Source organism: Myotis davidii, unplaced genomic scaffold (genome assembly GCF_000327345.1).
Source record: "Myotis davidii unplaced genomic scaffold, ASM32734v1 scaffold807, whole genome shotgun sequence".
NCBI classification, from domain to species: Eukaryota; Metazoa; Chordata; class Mammalia; order Chiroptera; family Vespertilionidae; genus Myotis; species Myotis davidii.
In genome coordinates, this window is record NW_006298272.1 from 1,133,340 (window position 1) to 1,138,878 (window position 5,539).

Here is a 5,539-nt window from a genome sequence, read left to right on the forward strand (position 1 = left end):
GGACAAGCCACGGCCACAGGGGGACCGTCCACATGTGCCTCCCACTGGACAAGCCCTGAGCTTGATGGGAGCGAGAGCCCGGCCGGCGTGGCTCAGTGGTTGAGCCTCGACCTAGCAGCCGGCCAATGATGCTCTCTCATTGTTGATGTTTCTATCTCTCTCTTCCTCTCTGAAGTCAATAAAATATGTATATAGATTTAAATTTTATTTTATTAAAAATATAAATAAATACATAAAATGAGCTACTTTCTTGAGAACGAGGGCCCTGTGGCCTGATGATTATGTGACGTGTTACAGAACATGTGTGTGCGAGTCTGTGTGTGTATGAATGTATGTGTGTGTGTGTGTGTGCGCGCGCGCGTGTGTGTATGGTGAACCTGGGAAGAAGGGACATAAACAACTGACTTTAAACCAAAGGACAGAGAACCCCCTGACCCGAACCTCGAGTGAATCAATAACACTTTCTGACCCTGATCACATAGCGATAGCGAAACAAAAATTAGTCACACGTGCACACCTGACCTCACGGCCTCAGATATACATCCTACATCGTTCCTGGCTTTGCAGTAACATGACTGCTCTTCTCAGGTCTGTCCCATCCCTTCCCCATCTCTGCTCCCTCCCCCCCCTTCTCTTAATCCCTCGTTCAGTTTTCTCTCTCCTCCTTTCCCCTTCTTATTTTAAGTAACTTTTAAGATATGTTTTCATTGATTTGAGATAGAGGGGAAGGGAAAGGACGAGATAGGAACATTGACGAGAGAGACATCATGGATCGGCTGCCCCCTGCACGCCCGACTGGGGACAGAGTCCACAACCGGGCACGTGCCCTGGTGGGGAATCAGGTCTCTCCCACTCCTTCCCCATGTCTGCTGCCCCCGTCTCCCCCATTCTCTCTCTCTTCCAGTTTTCTCTCTCCTCCTCTTCCACCTTCTTACTTAAAAAAAAAAAAGATCTTTACAATATTTGGTGAAACAGCTCTGAGAAATAATGCTGGCAAAGAAACCCGTCTGCTCTTCAGCGCCCCCTAGTGGCCTCTATGACATTTGCATGTTCCGCAACTGCCCCTGGTCCAGCTTTGATGGGCGAGGGCTGTGGGTGCCCTGGAGGTAATGGTGGGGGCAGGACAGCTCCGTCACACAGTCCTGGCCGACGCGTAAGAAGAACAGAAACTGCTAGGGAACGTTAACGGGCAAAACCGATTTCGCCTTTAGTAAAAATGCCATGAAACACTCTCAGAAACTAAGGCTTGGGCTGGGTTGGAGAGGTCTCTGCAATTGAGTCACTGTTTTCACGGTGGCCACATGTGCTGCAGATTAAAGCCCCCACAGGAAGCCCGTCGGTGACAGTCGGTGGCTTGTTCAGGGAACAGCAACCCGCCTGGCGTGTGCGGTGTGGCTTTCCCATCGTCCTGCCCAGAACGGATGGTGCCCAGCCCGGCGGCTCCTTCTCCCCCCGAGACATGATGACCTCACCTTCCTCTCCTCGCTCCTCCTCCTTCTCTCCCGCGGAGGTACAAGACTTAGTTCTTCGTTTTGCTTTTTTTTTCTTGGTTAAAGTATATTTAATTGATTTTTTACAGAGACGAAGGGAGAGGGATAGAGAGTTAGAAACATGGATGAGAGAGAAACATCGATCAGCTGCCTCCTGCACACTCCCCACTGGGGATGTTCCCGCAACCCAGGTACATGCCCTTGACCGGAATCGAACCTGGGACCCTTCAGTCCGCAGGCCGACACTCTATCCACTGAGCCAAACCGTTAGGGCAAAGACTTAGTTCTTTCAGGGCTCCCTCCGGTGTTTTATTCAGGGATGTTGGCCTAAGGCCCAGCGGCACCAAGGGCTGGGGCTGGAGACAGCGGCCGCACGGCGTCAGGTCGCAGGACAAACCCGGAGGCCTGTGTGGTGTGTGACGCACTCTGACGCCCCTCACGGCCTCCAGCAGGGGTATCGAGTGACGCTCTCCCTGCCATGAATACATGCGACAACCTGAGGCAAAGGCACGGATTCAGACCACCTCCTAAGAGAGCACGGAGCAGCCCCGCGGGAGGCGGGAGGGAGCCGACGCCCAGCAGCCGGGGTGAAGGGCACCTGCCCATGGCCTTGGGCTGCGTCTTTGTGGCCACCGGCTTCCACTGTAAAATGCGCTGTGGTAGAAAACCTCGTGGATCTGCCAGTGAGTAAGTCTGTATTCCGCTCAGATGCTTAGCCGATGGCCTCCAGTAGCTGAGTAACAGGCGACTGGACCATTGGCAGTGAGCTGTCCGCTGTCGGGCCTGGGCTTGCTCAGCACCCTGGACAGCGCCACCATCACAGACACCCGGGCCCCAGGGAGCCCTGAAATGCCCATTGCCCTTTCAATTTGCACACATGATGTGCCCTTTCTGGGTCATTTTCCCTTTTTATAGGGACAATTTCCAGACTCATCTCCTCCCGTCCTGCGGCAACTGCGCACACAAAAAAGCATCAGGGAGCTCTTCGGCCTCAGGAAGGAAAAGCAACGGGTGTTTCACATAATTTTTAGAGACTGCGCGTCAGCAACCGCCCAACCCAGACCCTCCCAGCACGCCCGGCGGGAGGCGTGTCCAGCGTGAGAGCAGGACACTGAGCTGGGAAGGGGCGTCCGTGCCCGGCCAACGTGGAAGCCAGGCCTTCAGAGAACGCGTGGATTCTCCTGTGAAGAAACTGAACATAAACGTCATCAGTATGTGATGTGACACGTGCACGGGAGTCTTTGAAAGAGGAGGGCTCTCTGTCTGACGAAGCAGAAAAGTGCACCCCATACTCACCCCGTTAACACAGGGTGGAAGCGCGTCCACATGACGACACAGGACGCATTGGTGAAGGGAAGGGCGGGCAGCGGGGAGGGGATCAGGCTGGGAGGGAATCGGGGCAGGGCTGTCCTCGGGCCCTTCTCCTCCAAGTCCTGGGGGCTGCTGCCGAGATCAGAGGCGAAGGCCCCCACCCGTCTCCCAGGCACGGAGGCCGGTGGCTCCTGCCCGTTCCCTGGAGAGTAGGAGGCCCAGGGCCAGGCCTCGGGGTCGGGAGCCGCTTCACTGACTGGTCTCTTTCCTCTGCAGAATCACGGATCGGCTGCCGCCTGCATGCCCCCCACTGGGGATCCAGCCCCCAACACGGACAGGTGCCCTGACTGGGAATCCAACCGTGACCTCCTGGTTCCTGGGTTGAGGACGCTCAACCCCTCAGCCACGCCGGCTGCGTGGAGGGTGCCCTATGGGAGGCAGCTATGCTGGGCCAACACCGCAGGTGCCCTTCTCAGGGGACGGACCGGGTTCCAGGAGGGCGAGCGAGGAGGGCGCACTACGCAGTCCTTAGAGACGCAACGGTCCCGGCAGGGCAGTGACCACACCGACGTGTCTCCTGACTGCGGCCACCGAGTGTCCGGGATCTCCTGGGGAAGCAGCCGCATCGTGTGGAGGACATAGAAAGTGTACGCTCCTCACAATGTGTTCTCACCTTCCACGCCGCGGAGCAGGCCAGGAGCCGGGGGGCGATCCCCAGGCAGGGGCCGAGGAGGGGGCGCCAAAACTGCCGTAGTGACCGCAGGCCCGAGGCAACGCCGCCCCACACCGTCCTCCCTCTGCCTGGCCTGGTGCAGGCGACTGACAGGCCTGACGCTGCTTCCCGAGCTCAGGCAGCGCTGGGTCTCACTGAAACCCGCAGCTCGTCCTCTGACTGCCCTGTGGGAGCCAGCGCGAGGTGTGTCACGTGGAAGGAACGTTTTCCACGAGGGCCCGAGCTTCAGGGCCTCAACCGGCCGGCGTGGCTCAGGGGTCGAGCATCAGCCTCTGACCCGGGAGGACACAGTTGGATTCCTGGTCGGGGCACAGGCCCGGGTTGCGGGCTTGATCCTAGATGTGGGGCGTGCAGGATGTCGCAGATCCATGATTCTCTCCCATCATGGATGTTTCTCTCTCTCTCTCCCCCTCTCCCTTCCTCTCTGAAATCTATACACATCATTTTTTTAAAAGAAGTAAAATCAAGGAAGCCTGTCCTCTCTCCTCAGAACCTCGCGATCCAACCTGATGGAAACATAACTGGGAGGCAAATGCGTATTTCCGTCGCTCAAGAGGGCTCTGCGGTGACAGGTGTGTGGCCACAAGCACACGCGAGCTCCTGGAAAAGCGGGCGTGATGACGCGGGAAGCGGGCGAGGGATCTCACACAGTGCAGGTCCCGGGGACCGTGGGGTGCTGGCCAGTGCCCCCCAGTCCGCTTCCCAGAGCTCCGCCCTCTTTCCCCACCAGCCCATGCTCCTCCCGGAGGTGGGGGCTCTGACACCTGCGACGCCTCCAGGGCAGGCTGGTGGGGCAGGAGGGGAGGCCACTCCTGGTCAGGTCCTGGACTGAGACGTGGCAGCAGCAAGACCGACCCCGAGGGCAGTGGTGGCCCTGGGCAGGGGGTGGCTTCCGGAGTGGTGACGGGGCTCCCAGAAACCCAGGACTGGGGTGCGGGGGCTCTGCCGCGGAGGCAGGTGTGGAGCCGTGTTTCAGAGAAATCAGGTCTCCGACTCCCTCCCAGCATCGATGACACGGAACACAGAATTCTTTAAAGACTCGACCTCAGGGGCCCATAACGTGTGAATGGATAGACTTACACATAATATGACATGTAAGTATATATAAGTAGGTATGACTTAAATGTACGTTATCTACACTTACCATAAGTGTACACACACACACACACACACACACACACACAGTCAGGTGTATGGTGCAAAAGCAGGTATACAGTTGTCCGTATGGAACATAATACAACTAATAAGTAATATTACAAGAACAGACTCTGTTATGTACTCACAAAGGTAATCCTACCTTTGCCTCACCCACATATGCCTAACATGGGACTCTCTGACACAGACAACATGCATGTGGTCTTTAGGGAACCGGTAACACGGGCAGTGAGGAGCAGGCTACACCGGCCCATGCGGATCCTGTGTGCAAATGAGCATGTCCCGTCCCTCCCAGGAACCAGCAGGGGAGGGATGCAACCTGCTGGGCACGGGCGGCCCATGCCGGGGCCCATGCTGAGAAGGCGGGGCTCCAGGCTGGTCCCAGCAAACCTGAGCCTCCGAGGCTGCCTGTGATGTCCACAGCCCGCACCCCCTGCACCCCCGCACCCAGCACACCCCATGCACCCCACTCAGCGCTTCTGTAGGTGTGAACATTTTGCACCTCATTTTCTTATTACAAACTACTTGGGTCGACAGGGGCTTTGAGGTCAATAAGCAGATCCCATTTCAAATCTCAGTAACCATCTCAACAGCTCTATTCGCAAAACTGGAGATGACAGTATCGCCTGGAGCTGAGGGGCCGTCCTACCCGCACAGGAAACAGAGGCATGACCAGGCCAGGGCCCCCGTGGAGCCTCAGTCCCCACTGACCTGTACCCCCATCCACTGTCTCCCTCAGTCCCCACCACCCTGCACCCCACCCGCTGTCTCCCTCAGTCCCCACTGCCCTGCACCCCACCCGCTGTCTCCCTCAGTCCCCACTGCCCTGCACCCCCATCTGCTGTCTCCC

General features: G+C 57.4%; 1 protein-coding gene across 1 annotated transcript in view; it reads right to left on the reverse strand.

Moving 5' to 3' along the window:
* The window catches only part of CSMD1 (CUB and Sushi multiple domains 1), a 710,708-nt gene that overhangs the window by 284,463 nt on the left and 420,706 nt on the right, over positions 1-5,539 (reverse strand). The window lies entirely within an intron of this gene.